The 21,039-nt window shown below is 36.6% G+C and overlaps 1 long non-coding RNA gene across 1 annotated transcript; it reads left to right on the top strand.

Moving 5' to 3' along the window:
- Positions 1 to 2,955: 2,955 nt before the first annotated feature.
- On the top strand, positions 2,956 to 19,657 carry LOC308188843. Its single transcript, XR_013945805.1, has 3 exons — positions 2,956 to 3,439; positions 15,164 to 15,281; positions 19,115 to 19,657. It is a non-coding gene; the product is annotated as an uncharacterized lncRNA (long non-coding RNA).
- Positions 19,658 to 21,039: the final 1,382 nt, after the last annotated feature.

Here is a 21,039-nt window from a genome sequence, read left to right as displayed (position 1 = left end):
AGACATTTTTATTTTGAAAGTATGAACAATATAAATAATAGAGAAAGGCAGCTCTTAATTCATTGTTTCATGTCATGAATATTTTATCTTTTGTATACCTATGACACCTATAAACTGAAGCTTGAGGGCAGCCAAATTAACAATGGTGTTTCATTCCAAAGTAAGTTAAAGTACTTTGGAGGAAAAAAATATTCTTTTCAATATGATAAGCTTTTCTGTTTGTTTGCTTTTAAAATAATTGTAATAAAAGATACGGTACTTAAACTCTCAGGAAGCTTGAGTTATGTTTTTTTTTTTTTTTTCTTATTTTTTTAAGTAAATTCTTATTCCCTGCAATCATTTATTTATTTATTTATTTGTTTATTAAGATATTGTGTGGATGGTGTTACATACCATGATGACAATACTAGAAACACATTTAATGGCTGCTTAAAACTTCATCCAGACAGCAGCTGCAAATGACACATTTCACACTATTGCGAAAGGAATTATGGAATCAGAGTGGGCTTCATAGAGGGCCACTAACTGGACTAAACGACCTCTTAAAAAACTGCCTTCAGAGCAAGAATCTGTAGCACCTTTTAAGGCTTTGTATGTTGTTGCTAAGGTTTTATTAGAGGTAGAAATTCATGCAGTTCTCTTTGTTTCTTAGTGTTTACTCTGTTTCCATTTTGTTGCATACTTGTGTCATGACTCAACTGCTAGAAATAGCCGTATTCTTCTGGGCTTCTAATGCTCTAACATCTTGGCTCTCACAGCAAACAAACTTATTTAGCACCAAGTTGCCCTGCCTACAAAAAACCATTTCTGAATGTTTTGTGAGTTGGAGTTGCATTAATCTGAATGATAAACTCTCCTCAGCCTGTTTAGCATTATACCTCATTCAATAGACAGTTTAATGGATGATCCACAGCAGTACATTACATTTTTTGAGCTCTGGGAATTACTCTGCACAGCCCAAGATTGGGGACTGGATTTGGTGGCTGAAATCCAAAAGCTTTTTCCTTTTTTTAAGTACCAAACATTGCCTCTTGCCAAGTGGGATCATTTTCCCATCTGTTGAAGGGTTTTCTGCCCTTGGTAACAATATTCAGTTTCTTTGGCTCTTTTAGGCTCACACTAGTATAAAATAGAAGTAACAGAAGTTAGCAGTAATGGCAGTAAGCAACTGAAGTCAAAGGCATCAGAGAATTAGACTTCTAGGTGTGAAGCACCAGGAGAAGGCCTGTTTGCGTCTGGAGTGGTTTAATATAAGCTCCATTGTCTCCATCTCCTTTCAGTAAGTGATTTCTCATTTAAAGCAAGTGGAAGATCTTTTGCTTTGATGCTTTCTTGACTAACATGCCAGCTGCCTTTGAAAACTTGGGAGAGGAATCTGCCATGATGGTAGCCTTTGAAAGCAGTGTTTATTTCATATCCCTAAGGACTTTTGAGTGAAAATCCCTAGTATTCAACGTGGAGTGTGCCAGGAACAGAGAATTTTATGTCCATTAATATTGCCTAGAGGCACTGCTGTGGCTTGATAGGCCTTGACCTTTCCAGAGTGACAATGTGAGTGAAAGGAGAACTGCCTGCAGATGGGCTGGGCTGGTGACAGCTGAGCTCAGCCAGACGCAGCTGGCTGCTCTGGAGGTGGATCAGGATGGGACACCGGCACACTGGTGACATGATGGCATTTGTTGAGCTGCTGAGCTGAGTGTGGAACTTGCCACAGTGCACTCCTGAGAAGATTACTTTGTCTTGAGTTCATGGAGTCTGAATTTTCACAAAGCTAGAATATAAATAAAAAAGGGCTAATATGTATAAATACAGATATACCTAAATGTAATAAATATATGTTAGTATGTGAAATGTACTGGTCCCAACGAAATTACTCCAGCAGTTATTCCCTGATAACTGGAAAGTGTATTAGAAATATTTTGTGTGGATATTTTTGTCACAATACATTTCAGTACAGCTGTCATAACACTGAGATTTTACTTCCAAAAATACATTAGAAAAATCCCCTTCATCAGGCAGTGGATGACTTAAAACCAGAAACGACAGTGCATGGAGTAATATTCCAAAGGCGCATGATATAAAAAATGTTTGGTTATTACTAAGCTAATCAGCACTGTTCTGGAAAGTACCAAAAATTGCATATAACTGTTTCAAAAATCATGGGGATATTTTGAACATTTCCACTGGGTCAAAGCAAAAATAACTATACATCCTTTTTAGGTGATTATATTCAGGACAGTGGTCTTGCTAGAGTGACTTAACACATCCATTATTGCAATTATAATTTAGTGATAATTACTCTGTAGAATTCCAGTATTCTATTATTTCAAGTGAAAGCCCAGGGAGAAAGTCAGCTTACAGCATCTCTAGGGCCTATGAACTAGGAATGAGTGCCTGTGATTTTATAATTTCCAGACTCGTTACATGTAGTTTGGGATAGGTTATACCCGCATCATGTAGGTTAAAGGGCCATCTCTTTGCTGGTTAAAATGAAGAACTGTCATTGACATATCAGACCCAATACATCTAATTAACATGTTAAATATGTTTGACCCGCACTGGTTAAGATAGATGACTTCCTTACACAAGTTATAAACAGTTGTAGGCATTATGCCAAAACTTAAAAGCAATTTGTGTTTTATGGAAGTCTATTTAAGGTTCCCTTTCAAATTAAAGGAAAACAACAACAACAACAACAAAATAAGCAACCCTCTAATATGATGCATGTCTTCTGAATCAGAATATCAACCTTGTGCAATCAGTGTGTTAACAAATCCATTTTTGCAAACAGTATTCCTTCATAAAGCATGATGACTGTACTTAAAGATAAGGTCTAAACTTCTGTTTACAAAATTGCACAACAGCATAAAAGGCAAATACCCTTTAATTTCCCAATACTAGTTTATTTTCTGGTTTCTAGTTTTCGAATTTGGCCCTATATAGGAAGCAGGGAGACAAATATTAACCACCTAGAAAATGAAAGTAATAATGACTAATGGAGAAAACAAGCGGAGAAGAGCTAAAGCTCTCATGGATCAACATGAGGGCCAAAACTGCTTAACGTTAATGAAAAACTCTTAGTATAATTCAAAGGGCTTTCAGTTCTAGACAACATCTCCTATATTATTTCACAGTATAATATTTTATTTTAGTTTAATTTAGTGGAGAAAAATAAATAAATTACTGTCACGCTGTGCACTACCTAAGCCGAGTGGTAGTGCAGGTCCTTGACACTGTTTTTTGGTTGGTGTGGGGGGATCATTAAAATAGGTTACCAGGAGAAATCTCTGAATGCTATTAATGGATCACAGCTGAGAGATACTTATCCCCCTGCAGCACTCAGCTGCTGACATATTACTTTGAGGCTATAGCTATCTGTGCTACAGAGACCACAACAGACCTGTACCTCTTTTTAGGACTGAGAAGATACAGGCATGAGGTAACAAAACCTTCCTTCTTTCTTTATCTTGTTCTCTGAGTGTAATCATCCAGCCAGGAGAAGCCTTACAATTGTCCATTGAGAGGACAAAAAGCATGTGTTCTGTAGGGGTGTAGTACTTTAAGATGTCTTTCTGACTCTGACATTAACCAATTTTTGAGCCAAGAAAACAACAACAACAAAAACTCACAAATGACTGTAATTGTCATCACAATGAGAAATCAGCCTAATACTTAACATTCATTTCCTTTGTTTTTCCTTATTTTTTTTTTTGTGAAGAGCAAGGACCAAGCTAAATAGCTTCACTTCCCACCTTGTGAGTCCAAGAAAGTCTGGTGAGGAAGACAGGCTTTTCAGCCTATTACTCTATTTGTGGTCTTTTGTCCATACTTAATGTGTCAAAGACAATGGCAAAGATAGCAAGCTCTCCACTATAAGGTCCACAATTTTCCTGTAAACCTACCCTGGTCCTAGTCTCCATCACTTCCCTCCCTTTGTTTTCCCAGAGAGAGACCACAAGAAAATAGACAACAGCAGGAGGAAGAGGAATGACCCTTCCTATTGTGGGAGTGGGGTAGAGGAATACCATACCCTAAATAAAAAAGAGGGGTAGAAAGAGAAAGAAAAGAGCTATGCCTTCAGTGATAGTCACCCCAAATCTGACTCTTTTCATTATGCACTCACCTTTACCTTGTAGGAGGATCTGTTTTGTTATCTTTGAAAACTGCATTTGGCCACCCCAAGAGTGATGTTGATATTCTTGTTGTGGCAAAATACAGCCTTGTCTACACGGATACAGAGATCTAAGACAGCTCTGCAATAGATCTTGATTTCCAAAAAATATTGAGCTACAACACTTAGAGGGCCTTTAGGTTATCCAAAAATAACTAATCATTTTTTTTTATATTTATTTTTTAATGTTGATGTGCCTTTGTTCAATGACAGATTTCTGGAGATGAATGCTACAGAATATACTAATGAGACATTTCTTGCAACACTTTCAGTTTGGGTTCAAACCGGAAAGCACAGATCCAAGTTCTGCTGCCTTGGGGATTTTTTTCAATGTGAGGTTTGGATCCATCCCACTATAAAGAGCCACTATACATGCAAAATTTTGAGATTGCTGTAGGTTTGGCCTCTATCCACTGTCAAAGTTCAGAAGGTTTTGTCTGAGTATTTTGACGTAGGCCTATCTCCGTTTTAGTTTTGGAAACAAAAAATACACTAACGAAAGAAAATCCCCTTGCAAATATGTAATTTACCTATCATGTGCAGAAGCAATTTCAGGACTCTCAGCCCTCCAGGTAGTTACTCATGCACTGACACCCATTGTTTTCAGTGGGCTCCGTGTGTGAATAATTATGCACCTGGGAACAACCATTTGCAGGATCAGGCTGTTGCAAAATAATCCACTGATGAAAACTTAAAAGGTAACTGTAACACTTGATTGTATTGGTGTAGACTGTTAACAAACAGGCTGTCTGGATGCAAGCTATTGTCACCTTCATTTTAAGATACATTTTTAAGCAGTTATATTTCTCTGTCTTTGGTTTCCAGGGCATCTCCTGCACCCCACTTCTAGGAGACACTTTGCAAATGCATGTTAACAAATTCAAATGCTGCAAATCAATTTTACAGTCCTCAGTGCTGGCTATTCTCACCTCATGAATCCAGAAGTGTCTATGAATTTGAAGGATTGTTTGGGGGGGGGATGATCTCATCTCCCAGCTTTACATATTCTCTAGTTTCGCTTTCCCCTGCAACTCATTCCATGCACTCAGAGTTAGCAAGCCAGACTTTCCAGAAAGGGACAAGCTACTATAGCTTTTCTTTCTTTTTCTTTTTCTTTTTCTTTTTCTTTTTCTTTTTCTTTTTCTTTTTCTTTTTCTTTTTCTTTTTCTTTTTCTTTTTCTTTTTCTTTTTCTTTTTCTTTTTCTTTTTCTTTTTCTTTTTCTTTTTCTTTTTCTTTTTCTTTTTCTTTTTCTTTCTTTTTCTTTTTCTTTTTCTTTTTCTTTTTCTTTTTCTTTTTCTTTTTCTTTTTCTTTTTCTTTTTCTTTTTCTTTTTCTTTTTCTTTTTCTTTTTCTTTTTCTTTTTCTTTTTCTTTTTCTTTTTCTTTTTCTTTTTCTTTTTCTTTTTCTTTTTCTTTTTCTTTTTCTTTTTCTTTTTCTTTTTCTTTTTCTTTTTCTTTTTCTTTTTCTTTTTCTTTTTCTTTTTCTTTTTCTTTTTCTTTTTCTTTTTCTTTTTCTTTTTCTTTTTCTTTTTCTTTTTCTTTTTCTTTTTCTTTTTCTTTTTCTTTTTCTTTTCTACTGGTTGTGTTCATCATGAACAACAGTTTTCATCCGAGGATAGTAGTTGTTTCTCATGTTTTTAATATTTGGTGTACTTTTTATATGCTCAAACGCAGAATTTTACAATTCCACAGATCGAATAAATCCCAGGCTTTCTAAAATGATACAATAGAAGCTTCAGCTTCACCAGCAGAGCTGTAAATGAAGCTTTAATTGCCATTTTAGGAAAAGGGCTGAAAGTGTCTAGCCAGTGAAAAAGCAGTAAATTTGAGAGGTCAGAGCAATAGAGCGCATGCCCATCTTCCATCGGGTATGACATCTAATGGTAAGAAACATTCCCATGAAACATATTGTATGCGAAGTGTGACCAAACGTGTTTCCACTTTCATTGTAGAGATAATGAAAAGTGAAATAATACTTCTTCTAACTTGTTCTAACAAAAGGTTGTTATTAAATACTGTGTGGGTTAGTGTTTTATATTTTCAGACTCTTTAGTTTTGTATATTTTTTTGTTTTCCAAAAGTGATGGGAGATTTTATTTTCTTGAAATGGCTTGTGTTTTTTTCAAACATTTTTTACTTGTGAGAAGCTCAAAAAACTTTTTAGGTGTCAGGAACTGAATCTGGAAGTTCAAAACTGTTGCTGGATAAAAGACCTTGATGACAGATGCATTAAAACCTCCTCAAACTTCCCTATAACACAAATTTCATATTCCTACTTCAGAGCATGATTGTCAGAGAGATTTTTAATAGGAGTTCATCAATCCTTATTTCATAGGAACAAAACAACTTCTTTCCTCCGAAGAGTTTTTCTTGAAAAGAAACTCAATATTTTATCAGTCAAAAAAAAAAAAGTATGTTATAGAAAAACAGAAAAAACCAAAACAAAACAAAAAAAATTACAGCCTAAAATGGTTAAAGATTTACAAGCCTAAAAGCAGCTGGCAAGAGGGTCAGATACTGGGGTAGGCTATTACAGTTTAAATAATAGGTATTATTATTAGCTCAGGCTGTAACTGTTATTCTTATGGGATGTCAAATATGGGAATATGGGATGTTACGGAAATTTTTCATTATAAAATAAATGGGCTTCTCTGAACGAAATCTCTCAACTTTTTGTGACTGACTCATCAGTTGTTTCTGAAACATTGTGTCTGACGTTGCTACAGAGACTGCCAAAAGCTGGACTGACCAGTGCCAGCTGTTACGGTATTTGTGATATGAATGTATTCCCAAAGGGTATTTGTTTTATTTTAATTTTCACTATACCCCAGTTACGTATTCATTCAGGTAGTCTGTTTTGTGCACTTAAGGGCAATGCAGTTCAGTAGGATTTTGAAAAGAAGTGTCTCAAAAGTCAAGATAAATAATTCAATTAAGAAAACATTAGCTGGAATTTTTGCTGTGGCTTGTTACCTACATTTAAGCATGATCCAACCCTCTCCCCCCCAAACAAAAGCAAAACCCACAACCCAACAACTAAACAAAAAAACCCAACCACGGTAACAACAGTTTTATTTAGTGTTAAGACAGTAAAGATGAAAAAAATATTTAAATGCTCATTTTACAACTAATAGAGTATATATTCATAGTCTGTATTCTGCTACATTATGAAAAGCTTATTTGATGGTTTTCTCACTCAGTTCAAAATTGTTTGGAAAAGAATAGGAGAAATAGAAATCAGAAAGCCTGTATTACTTCTGAGTGTCCTACTGAAATCTGTCAACATGTAACTCAAACTATCTCAGAGGCCAATGAGCGGGCACTATCTTCTAATGACTGTCAGCTGAAGAAGGCAGAGTAAGGGACATAACATTCTGACTGTTTTGGATCAGTGAAAAAAATAACACTTTATTTCACCATCAGTCTGTGAGATTCATTGTTGCAGAATGCCAAAACTCTACACAGGTTCAGAGAGAGTTGTTAATTCAGGGAAGATGAGTCTAGCAAGGGCTATGACACAGAAGGATATTCATTCTACCTCAATGACCTCCTTAAAAACATCATCCAAGAGGGCTGTCTTACAGGAAGCAACCCAATATGCTTCTCTTGTTCTTATACTCCCTTCCTACACATATTAAGGACAAGATACCTAGTTGTACAAACTTTTAGTCAGACACAGTAAAACAATCTGCTCTTTCATTATGGTGACATACTATCTCTGGAAATCATCAGGAGAGGAAAGAGTGTTCTTTTTCCCAGCACTACTGATGTGGGCTCATGTGTGACAGTCCTTAAGTACCAAAGAGACTCAACAGCACATATTTGGGCTAGTGTGAACAGAAGAGAAAGGTAAATCATCACATGTAGGCACTTTCTGATTGGTAGCTCAAAAATAAGGTCCTTGATGTATTTGCTGTTTGTTCTCCCAGCCTATGTTCCTAGATAAGGTATACCAAGGCCTCTTTACCTTTTAGTCAGTCACTCCGTCTGAGCAGCCAGTCCAAACAGTGTACTGATGAAAAAGATTTCATTTACCTCCTTTCAGCTTGTGAACCATATGTACCAGTACTATCTTGTTACAGTTGCTGGACCTATCTCTGTTGGTGTTTTATTACTAGCTAGGCTTCTGCAGCAGGGAATATACATAGACCACATCAAAGAACAAAATGTTACTTACAAGTGGGAGCTACTACTCTAGCAGTAGTGACTACTTCTTTAACATCTGCTATTTTCAAAGCATGCTCTGCATTTTTTATGCTACCTATCTGTGAGCAGAAGTTGACTTTCCTGGAAATTCCTGCATCTCAGCAAAGCCAGGAATGGTGGCAAGTTGTAAGCTAAACCATGCAAAGGGAAAATGTGAGGAGATTGCTACTGTAGATACGTCTGCATCCAATCAACAACTAGAGAGCCAATCAGCAACATTCATTCTACATGCTTCCTCATTGGCCATGTCTTTAGTGAAAATAACTAATTCTGTTTTTCTGAGAGAAGTTATTTTCAGTAATAATTATTTCATTTTTCTGGCACCTGGGCAGTAGGGATTGACATGACTTATTTCTCTGGAAACAAGTAGTGGTTGATAAGCAAAGGAAAGACCTGAGGATATTGTTTAAAATTTCAAATCCTGTTCCAAAACTTTATTACTGTTACACTCTTGGTGTCATGTATGGCCTCCTCCCACTCAAGAAATTCTGTTGCTTTTTTATTTTATTTATTTTTTGACTGAGTGCTGCCATTCACTGCTGGAAGTTAGTAACAGGAATTGTGCATTCCTTTAAAAAAAAAAAAAAAAAAGAAACTTCCCCAAAGACTTATTTCAAGTTCTGTTTCAAATTTAAAGTCAAAGTTTAAAATCTGATTATTGAGTCTTCTTTTTAAACGTGCTTTTAAGTCTGTTCACATGTGGAAAATATTTTCAGTTAGGAAAAACATAGTTTAAATATTTATTCCTACAAACTGAATATGTGACATGAGGTACAAGAAACCTTTCATATATATAGGAAAGCAATCCATGTGAATTTTATTGCTCCTGCTGTTCCTTATGTGAGTCTTTGCTGCCAATATGGCTAAATAGAATTTGGCCCATCACTATACAACAGACAAGGATTTATGAACAAATATCTCTTCCTACAGGCTCATAGAAGACCCTTTCTTTAACTACCAAGGACACTAAGGACCATGTTTATTTGCTCTGGGTCCTCTTGTTAAAAAGCCTGTTTCTGTACATGATATGGGCCAAATTCTTACCTCATTCTAGAAACAGTAAACTTGGTTTAATTCCTTGGAAGTATACGGAGTTGCTTCAAATTTATGGTGGTAAGAAGGAACACGAGAATTCTGTCTTCCATGCTCACCTGTTTTGCACAAGTTCCTTTAACTTGAAGAGAAAGAACCTTAGATGAACTTTCAGGTAACTTAATACTATTGATCCTTGTTAAGAAACCCTGATTATTATTATTGTTCGTTTGCATTTGAGTAAACAGAGTTAAGCTGAGGAGAACATGGCCATATGCCCTTTTTGTCCATGGGCTTCAGAAAAACTAAGAAGTGGATTATGACAGAGTAAGCAAGGGGAGTGCAAGGGCAGGGGGAAGTCAGGGTCAGGTCTGTTTTGATGAGTTCATCTTCAGTCTCTTCACTGTGGGTGGTAACTCTATGAGTTCCCCCAAAAGTATTTACAGTTGAAGTCATCTTTAGACAGGTGGACTTATTTTGATCCTGCCAATTTTATATTTATTTTCCTTGAATTCCAGCATAGTCCACATTTTCCTGTTATTCCTTCATGTAGATAGATGCTTACAAGAAACCTCCCTTTCCAGTATTTGTTTTTTAGATTTCCTACACTTAAGTGTTGTTGTTGTTGTTGATTTATAGAGGGTTTGTTCAAAAAAAAAATGTATAGGGTAGCACTCATATAAGGAACTGAATCTCAAAGAAGATGAACAGTCGCTGTCTGGATGGCGACCGTAGTCTGCATTGCAAGGTGCTTTGTAATATATCTTCAGCTCGATCAGGTGGGACTTCCCAAACTGCAAGGACTGTAGTCTGACATGACCACTCCAGCACATGCGTGATCCATTGGTATTGATTATCTTAAACTACTTACAAAATATCTCCTTACTACTTTATCTGTGTACAGAAGACTACCTATGAGAGCATTTCTGCAGTGGCAGTTTCTACTGACTACTGATATTTATGTTTTCTGTGTGCATTCTGGTCACTTCCGTTGCAGGAATTGCCTGATCAAACATCCTTAGTGACCAGATTCTCCACCCATCAACCATTAAATGAACTACTAAAGCACACAAGTAGTGCTTATCAATTGGTCTATAGGCACAGTGGATGCTTCTCTGGGGGATCTCAGGACTCCCTTAGATTCAGTCCTGGAGAAGTCCTGGAAGTTCTTGGTCACGAAGGTGTCTAGGAGGGGGTTTAGTCAGCCACCATCTCTCCAGGCTGTCCATGATCTTCCATCAGCCCATTGCTCTCCCTTCTGCTGGGTAAGCCCAAACAATTACTGCCTAAGTTTACTGGAGAAGCATACAGACACAACCCTAATACCCAGCTACACCACATATATAGGGCAAACAAATTTCATCCTTCTGTCACATTTATAATTTAAATTTCAAAGCCGTTGCCACAGTAGAATGAAAGTGCTTATTACAGAATCACTGGCGGTTTCCTAGGGCTGCTTTATGGCTCCTCTGAAAAGAATTGAGTAGACAAAGGAAATGCTGAGTAGCTCTGCAAGGGACTGTTTTGACGTGGATTAGAATTTCAGCTGCTTTTGTATGGAAATTTGGAGATGTCTACTACACATTCTCCTCACTGTCCAGAAGTTAAGCAAAGAAGAGAAGGGCAGTCAAGCTTAAGAATGAGTAAAGGTAATAAAAATAGGCAGAGTTTAGAAAGTAACAGAAACATCATTTGAGAGAAAATGAAAACAGTTACTACAAAACTTGAAGGGATTTCAGCTCTTCAATTGGTTGCATTCATAGGCAGCTTTGACACAAATATTTCATGTTTAGATTTATAACAAATGTTACCCACAAGGGTGGCATGCATTACTCTAGACTCAGGCATTGAGATAACCAAGCCAAAATAGCAGAAATACAAGGCATTCTGGAAACACATAAGTAGTACATGTGCCCATATTTCCATTTATAAACAAACACATATAATTCAGATGTGTGTGTCCTGGGATCTTTCCCAAGCTCCCTACAGCTTACACAATATATACATATATATGTAGGTATGAATATATATATATATGGGTACTTATGCATTGACTGTACAGATATATTCACATGGTCTATGGCTGGCACTTGATATACTTTCCAAAACATCTCCATCTTGGTCTTATATCTTCTCTCTTTTGGGGGCAGGGATAGAAATAACTACCAGCATCCAGCCACAGCTATCTGCACATAATGTTCTTTTCCACCAAACAGTACCTGGGGTAGACCATGTTGGTACAATTTTCTGTCTTTATATATTTACAGAAAAAACTACTTTATGTATATGTTGAGGATGGGTCTACTTGAGAGGCATCAGCTGAGAAATACTGAATAGCATTTATGATTTCATAAAATTTAAAAAAATCAACCCCCCAAAACATGCGGGATGGAAAGTGACTGTATGTGTTGGATGCATATGTGATATATGGCTTCCAAAGTATAAGAACCTGTGTGTCTGCAGGATAAGGAGCACTTGGAAAAGCTTGTGTTGAGTTGGATGTGAGCCAGGCACCCAGTGCCTCTGCTGCTGTGTGGGGGAAAGTTTGCGCATAGGGGTTTGGCACAGCCCCACAGAGAGAGCCGTGCCAGAGGGAAAGCACAAGTCCAAGATCAGCTGCCCCAAATGCTGAGCTATACAAATTGGGAGCTTTGTTTCAGGGCAGCCCCCCATAATGATGGGAGGCTTATCTGCTGCGGTTTATATGTTTTGCTATAACACAAAAAAGGTTTGGTAATTCTGTAGATTATTTCCATTTCTCTTTTTATCCTGGACTTTTTTTTTCTCCTTTCTCCTTTCTCTCTCTTTTCTCTTTTCTCTTTTCTCTTTTCCGTTTCCTTTTCCGTTTCCTTTTCCTTTTTTTAATTTATTAATTAATTTATTACTTTTTTATTTTCTCTTTGTCCTTTGCATTGCTACTGTAAGGGTTCAAATGAGTGCGACTCTTAATGCTTAAAACTTAAATTTGTGCTCACTTAGTAAAATTTTTACTGGGCATCAGAGTCTGTTTAAAATGTCCTCCATCATGACAAGGTCTTAAAGCACAGAGATTGGTATGCAATTTATTAAACTCACTCTTGCAAAATTTAAAATCAATATAAACAATAGTCATCTAAAACCTATATTTAATCACTAATTTATTCCATGAAAAATTACCTTAAATAAAGTTGGGTTAGCTTCATCTCATGTAACTTAAAACATTGACATTGTATATGTTTACCCCCTGCTTGTCACCATTGCCTCCTTTTATAGTTAACAGATTGAAATAGGCACATTCTTCTTGAGATTTATTTGGCAACTTTTAGACTAAGAAATTACACCCTAGAATATCTGGTCTAGTGCAGATGACTCTCGCTTCTAAATACTACAGCTGCACAAAACAAATTGAAGGACATCAATATTTGTAAATCTGATCCTTGAGAGTCATAAAATAAAAATTAAGGAGTTGCTTTGATTTGATTGCCATCATGTAGTTAGATTGTTTAACACTTGATGACAATAATTTCTGCATTGACATTTTGAGCTCCAATATCAGCCACAGAAAGATATCATTTATCTTTCTCTTAACTATTTCTAGTGGTAAAGAAACATACTTGGGTCCATTATGTTCACTCAAGGAAAACTTTCAAGCATCAGTTTTCTGTCAACAAGATCTACTTTAAAATCTTATTTGAATACTTTTTTACTTTAATTTATCTCATGTTTGTAGACCTTCATGTACCTAACTTTTAACTCTGCCTTATAGAAAAAGCTCCTGAAGTGTCTCATGGAAAACAAGGTAGATTACATAGTGTGATCATCAACAGAGGTTTCTAGACAGTGGTTTAATTGACAGATGTCAGAAATCACTAATGCGTGACAGTGATTCTGTGTTTTGTTGAATATTCTTGTTCTTTTCCTGAATGTTTTCTTGATCAGAATTTTGTTATGAATAAAATCCATACCTTTTTGTCAAGTTTTGCTTCCACCCCCTAAAAAGACACTAGAGTCAACTAAATAACTCACCAAAGGGAAAAAAAAAAAGAAATACTTACATGTTCCAACATACTTATGTGCATAAGACAAACCTTGGTCATGACTGGTGCTGAAAATGATTCTATGGGGTTTCTGTGGTAGTTTAAAGACATTAAGCTATCTTACTGGCATTTTCAAGGTATTTCACAAGTGGACTTTGATACAGCCCTGTAAGTGGCCACAACAAATTCATAGTGCCTGCCCTTCAACCATTTTGATCAAGCTGTAACAATAGAGTAAGAATATGCTGTTGTATGGTGGTACCTCACAAGTGCCCTGCCAGCCTCATTTGAGAACCACTCGCCCACTGTTGCAGACAGCTCGGGTGAAGAGCATCGCTTCTGTGTAGGATGAAGGCAAGGAGAGAATTTGGCTGACTGTTTCTCAGATGGAAGTTTAATGTCCCTCTGCTCCACCTCTGTGTGAGATCTTAAAGATACCCTGCTTATTAGAGCTGGTTGAAAATTTTCCAGTGGAACACTTCTCTGTTGGAAAATGCTGATTTTACAGAATTGAAACATTTCACAGGAACATGTTGATTCCATTGAAAGTTTCAACAGAAAGCAGGCAGGCTGTCCAGGAAGCCTGCAGTTCTGGTTGCGTGCCAGCCGGGGCTCCCCTGGCTCCCCTCTCCCCAGGCAGCTGCTCCTCCAGCTTCCTGACACCCCAACCAGGACTCTGGAGTGGGGCAGCTGTGGGGAGGGAAACATGAAACAGGAGGGCACTTGCAGTAGCATTTCTTTGGAAGTTTTCCTTTCTTTACAAAAATATGAATTCTTCAGGAAAAAATACAAAACATTCCTTTTCACAGGATAGGAATTATATTTTCTAGGCTGATCAGTGTGGTCATATTGCCAAACTTTGCTCTGCATTTGATTGTACATCACATATTTACAACTATTATCTTAGGTGGAAAATATCAAGTATATTCACACTGAAATAGTGACAACTCTAAATTTCTGAAGTGTTTATTTTCTATGATAGTCACAAAAAAGGACATATTCACTGTGTAGACTGTCATCATGTTGAAACGAATTCACAATTTTATCTGTGAGCAAACTCAGAGTTGTTCCAACAGAAACACACTGAATAAAAGAGAGATTTGTCAAATTGTGTGTGTGTGTATGTCTATGCTAATATATACCATTAGAATTTCTATGCCCAACTGAAAAAAAAATAGTTGTCTGTTTTGGTCAATAACTCTGTTGAGCTTTGTTGTTATGGTCATGACTTGAGCTTAGACTCAGTTTTGTTCCTGGGCACGTGTAGGCACCTGTAGACATCAATTGTCTCATCGTTGCTTATATATGCCTTGAACTATGTCTTCATGTTGGTGCTATTGGCATGTGCATTGTCTCATTAAATGTATACAATCAGTAAGACTAGCAACCTGTAACTAATTGTAAAGTATTTGGGGTGATTAGAAGTAAAAAAAAAAAAAAGGAGGCCATATAAACCCAGCATTTGGCATTTTACCACCTGTGGAGAAACGCACAAGCTACAAGTGTTTATGTGCACATGCTTACAAGTTTTGACTTGCACTTAGGTGTCACACTGCTGATCATTTCTGTGCTATTTCCTCAAGTTTGGTAGGTGGCATTCTTACAGTACATCCAATCAGTGAATCAATAAATAACAAAGCCTGTATATTAAGAAAAGTTTAAAAAATAAGTTCTCATAATGAAAGTCAGTGTTGTATTTTTGTTTTCTCTTTTCTTTATTTTTTTTTCTTTCCCCCCAGAGTTTCACTGGCAGCCTTGCTTTTGATCTGGGAGCTGTTAGAAGCCATTGCGCCACAGATGAAAGGAGTTAGAAAATTCCATATCATAATGCAGTTAGATCAGTAATTCATGGAGCAGGTAATTCACAATGACTTGCCAGTCCTTTGATTGCACACGGTTTATGACTATTAGCAGTTTCCCCTTTCAAATTTGTATGCTTCCATACTTCCTTTCTGACCTCTTTTTCATCATTTATAGTCCAATTTGGTAGTGAAAAAACATAACTGGTGCTCAAGTGCATGGCTGTCATTCAAACCCCAATGCGTTACTGAAAAGTTTGACATTTGTGACTACCAAAAAAAAAAAAAAAAAAAAAACCACCACCCTTCAAAAAAACACCCTAAAAAAAAATTAAGCAGGTGTACAGAACACTAACCAGGTCCCTTGAACAATGCTTTATGGAATTCACAAGTTGCCTCTAGGCTATAAACCTGATTCAGTCTGAGTTTTCAAGGTAGATTTAATCTGGATATTTACACTCCCGAATGTATCTTGCATTAGAATGTAATTGCCATATAAATGACACAAACACATTTCAAAGGGAAGGTCATAGGAAGAGAAGCGTTACTGTAATTGCTTATCAACAAGATGTGTTCTTTGAGGTTTAACAATTATCTGTGCTCACTTTCTAAAATCAAGGTTCTGCATCCTAAGCTTCAGTAAATTGGTTTGCTCAGAGAGGTCCTGGCTCTAACATTTTCATAGCAGAAGTATAAGTGAGTAAGCTTCAAATTAAAAGAAACTGAAAGAAATGTTGTTTAATCACTTTTAATGTAGTCATCTGCTATACAGGTGTGCACATATCACATTTTATTTTAGTTATACTTACCAGGTTTCTGTGAACTGATGTTGCAGCTTTACGAAGGTAGAGTACCTTCTACAAGTTGGATGAATAACATCAGGTAAATCTGTTAAAAGGAGTTACTGCTTTGTCTCTAAAGGACTTATATAATATTCAAGTTGCTGAAAAATGGGCCCTAAAAAGAGCATTGTGAACATTTAAGTGTCCAAGTAGGATTAGGAACAGAGCCTGAGTACTAAATTCTCTAAGGTGCTCAATTAAAATAATCTTTTTCTGTATATGAACATAAAAACTATGTGCAAAGCTCTTCCACGGTATCTGTCCCAACTTCCAGTAGTCAGTGGGATAGGGACTTCCTTCACCAGAGGTGTATCTGGATCATTGTGCATAATCACCATTGATAGACATATCCTTCATGAATTAGTCTAATCTCCTTTTGAACCCTGTTATACTTTTGGCTTATGCAGCATCCTGTGGTAATGAGTTCCATAATTTAATTGTGCATTGTAATGAAAAGTGCTTCCTTTTGTTTGCCTGAAAATTGCTGCTTAAAGATGTTAGTGACGGTGCTTGCTCACTCTACCCATTTGATCTTGTTTGTTCTTTTCATAGTCTTTCTTAAGTTTTGTTTTTTTTTTTGTTTGTTTGTTTGTTTTTCTTATAATGGCAAAATCTATAGCCAATAGGAGGTAGAAAATAACTTTTTGAATTTGTTTCAGTATTGATGCATTTAGCATGTGAATAGCAGAATATACAGGTATATAATATAATACAGAATATAGTGAATAACAAAGCAGTAGTGCCACAGGAAAACTCCAATAAATGTTTTTAACACATACACACTTGCAAATACACGTGTATATATATGATCAGACTCCATTTCTAAAGCGATGTGTGCTCATGACCTTCATGTAGCACTTTCTGTAGAGAAATACAGTGAAGATTTTGTGGGCATAATGTGGCAAGTGCATGGAAAGTGTGGAAAAGACCACAGAAAATAAGTGAGCATTGGCAGCCGCTTATGAGCAAAAGCAGAAAGAAGAAAGTGGAGGTATGACTCCTTCTTGCCTGCTTTTCTCCTCTTCTGCTTTGAATGGGGTCACCAGGCAGTGTTCATGCCCCTCATGAAATGGCAGGTTTATGGACAATCCTACACCATCAGCGGAAAATGTAAGACAAGCTATGCATTGTGCATCATCTCAAGTCATATGAATTTTGCCATTTTTTCATGTTTTCCAGGAGACAAAATGTTTTTTTAACTTTATGGGGAAAAAGTGTGTTGTTTGCTGAATATAGGATATTTTTTAGTTTCAGATGAAGTCCTCCATGCCACTTCAGAGCGTTTACCATTTTATTCCTATGTCTGTTCACTTGGAAAATGTGAGAAAGAAGCAGAAATTTAAAACAAACAAACAAACAAGAAACCCTTAGATTTGAAATTCAAAGGAATAGAATGTATAAAATATTCTTTTTTTTTTTTTTTCCTATCATCTGTTTCAAATAAAGCACCAGGCCTTAATGAAATGACATTTTGATATTTTTTAGATAAAATTATCACACAGAATAGATGTCTTTTTTTTTCTTAGTATGCCATTTTCAAAATGTAAATGATTTAATCAGAAGAACTTTTACTGAAGATTTCTTCCTTTTTTATCCAACTACAACTTTTTTTTTTCTTCTTGTTTTTATGCTCCCTGCTTTATTTTATTCTTTCCTTTTTCCCTAGTATCACTCATTTTTGCTTACAGGCCTACCAAAAATTCAGCTTTGACACTTTATCTGTCCATGTTAAAGCCTTGTTGAACAAGCTGGATGGAGCTCATCAGATATAGATGAAAACAAGCCCCACTTTTTTTCCTAGCTTGAGAGGGAAAATTTATTTATTTATTTATTTGTTTGTTTGTTCTTTTTTGTTTTCTTACCTAATTTCCTGTTTAGGAGAGTGTAAGCTCACTGAATGCTGTTGTTAGAAAACCTTACATTTATCTGATTTTCAAAGCAAGTGATACTCCTTTTCACAGAATCGCAGAATTGAAGCGGTTGGAAGGGACCTCGAAAGATCATTGGGTCCAACCCCCCTGCCAAAGCAGGTTCCTTAGAGCAGGTTGCCCAGGTAGGCGTCCAGACGGGCCTTGAATATCTCCAGAGAAGGAGACTCCACAACCTCCCTAGGCAGCCTGTTCCAGTGCTCTGTCACCCTCACCGTGAAGAAGTTCTTTTGCATGTTGGTGCGGAACTTCCTGTGCTCCATTTTGTGGCCATTGCCCCTTGTCCTATCCCCACAAACCACTGAGAAGTGGTTGGCCAAATCCCTCTGTCTCCCATGCCTCAGGTATTTATACACATTGATAAGATCCCCTCTCAGTCTTCTCTTCTCCAGGCTGAACAGACCCAGGTCTCAGTCTTTCCTCATAGGGAAGATGCTCCAGGCCCCGTATGATCTTTGTGGCCCTCCGCTGGACTCTTTCCAGAAGTTCCCTGTCTTTTTTGTACCGGGATTTTCTTTTTTGTACCATTTTCTTAATGTTCATGTTTCTCCTAGCATAGCTCTTCAAGGAAATTCCACAGAGTAAGAAGAAAAGTAATTCCGGGGAGACCATCGTGCTATAGACCACACTGTACTCCACAAAACTGTTTTTTTTTTTTTTTTTTTTTTCCTGAGGGTGGTGGAACAGTTGAGTAAGGAGCTGTACAAAGAACTTGTTAGTCCTGTACCTATTCTGCTTTGATGAACAGAACTGTCCAAAACTAACTTTTTCAGACAGTGAAGTGTCTGATAAAACCCGATTGCCTTGTTCTTATGAGAATACCTTTGGGTTATTGCCATAGTAGAATGAAAATTTTGATTCTGGATAAGAAAGAGATCATCTTCAGGACATAAACCAGTGGCATTCTATTAAAACTATTTACTATTTACATAAATTTAGTGGATATTTTCAGGATTGTCTTCTAACAGAAAGGAAAGTTGGGGTTTTAAATTAATTATAGTAAGTTAAAACTAAACTGTTATAGCCTAACTGTCTGAAAAAGGATACAACAAAAGAAGAGCTTCTGCAATATTCTTCTTTTTTAAGTCTAGTATATCCTCCAAATTTGTCTTATCTTGCAGATTTGTGTTGATGAACATCTCTGATTCTGAATCTACAGTTCTAGATCTGAAACAGAGCAGAATCTTCTCAAAATTAAACAAAACATCCAGGAGACTAAATTAAGACTTTAACTTAAAACAATCTCAGTATTTCAGCAAAACATATGATTTGAGGTTTTAAAGAAGGCTAACAAGACTAATTCTGTTATAACATGAGAATTGAAATGAAAGGTAAGCACTGTCTTTTTTCCAAAGTGTAGAAATATGTCTACTTGGTTTAACAGAGCAACTGTGTACTCTTGCGGAGGAAAAAAATAATTGCTTTTGTTCATATGTGTAGCCTAGAAAGTCTAATTAAAATATTTCCTAAGCCTCAAATTTAATGCTTTTGTTTTGTTTTTAAGAAAAAAAAAATAAACCAAACAAAAAACACAGGACTAGTCTCTTGTTCAACGTATTTGGCTGCTCCTTGCAGGTGTTTGGATTTTAAAATGTTTGGGCAGAACACCAGTAATTTGGTTTACAGATTATAGAGTTGTCCAGTTCCTGAACATTATTGCAATGTGGAACAATGACATTACAACAATCCATATCTACTATTAACTTTTTTTTTTCTTTTTGTCTTTTTAGACCGTGTATCTCTTTGCAAAAATGTCTTGGCCAGTTACCTCAGCTGTTTACCTAAGTAGCTACAGGACATCTGTTTCAAGATAGGTTGCAGGCACATTACATTTCACCTTCCTGAAGAGGACAGGAAACTTAATTTTGAAGTTCAGTATTGGCAAAGCTTTCCAATTTTCATAAAGATGCCAGACAGTGACCTCATATCTACCGTGTGTCCCTTTGCTTTATGGCTGGAATTTCATTGCATGGTGGAAATGTTGCAGGAGAACGATTGATCTTGACTATCACCAGTGCTGTACTAAGCAAAAGTAACAAATGGTGTCATTGCTGAAGCCTGTGAAAAAATATTTGTAGTCATGGTTGTAGCTGGAGCCAAAGTCAGAAGCACTGAACCAGAACCTACATAGAACCCAAACTTTTCCAAGGTCACACATTATTTTATTTATTTGTTTTAACTTGACTAAGTACGTTTTTGATCATTTAACCGTGGTCTCTGTTCATAACAGTCCTGTGGGTTTGTGAGAAAACAGCTCTTCAGTGTTTTTAAATACGATTTCAATTAAATATAATTATTCAGAACAAATGTTTTCACCTACCACATCATGTATCTGTAATCTGTGCTTCTGCTTTCAAGTCTGTTATAGTGAACATAGGTTAAATGACTGCACAAAATAATTAACAGTGGCCTTGTGTAAAAACAAACACTCAGAAAAAAGACTGAAAACCCTCAATCCCTAGTGTGTGTAACCAAAGCTGCATATTGCTGACCAAATGCTAAAATACTGGCATTTCAGCCAAAGCTCTCACAAGCTTCCCTAGAATTGAATGCAGTCCACTTGCTGCAGGGATGCATTCTCATCTAAATGGTGTGTGTTGGAAGCAATTATTAGTAAGTTTAATTATATCATGGCAAGTACTGTAGCAACTAGATGCATTCTTCTTTTTTTTTTTTTTTCTTTTTTTTTTTTTCCCAGTTCCTCTTCTCAGCTACTCAGTCTGTTTAAAACTGTGGCTGTGTTCTGCTCAACACCTGACACGTGATTCTCTGAAATGGCTCCATGTCAAAGTTAAGTGAAGTGATCCCTGCACAGAAGGCTTAATTTATACAATTACTGAACCCTCAGGTTTCTGACTGAAGTCAAGGCAAGCCACTGCTTAAAATCCATTCCTAGATATTTCTGTCTTGTGGTGATGATTCTTTAGGCAGAAAAGGGCTACATGTGACATACATGTTATCACATTTTTATTCTTCATTCTAAATCACAGTGAAACTCCTAATGAAAAAAAGAACAAGGAATAGTGCAACTTGTAAAATAAAGCTT

Source organism: Anser brachyrhynchus (genome assembly GCF_964034855.1).
Source record: "Anser brachyrhynchus genome assembly, chromosome: 2".
NCBI classification, from domain to species: Eukaryota; Metazoa; Chordata; class Aves; order Anseriformes; family Anatidae; genus Anser; species Anser brachyrhynchus.
The sequence above is the reverse complement of the archived record's forward strand: the minus strand, read 5'-3'. Positions and strand labels throughout refer to the sequence as shown.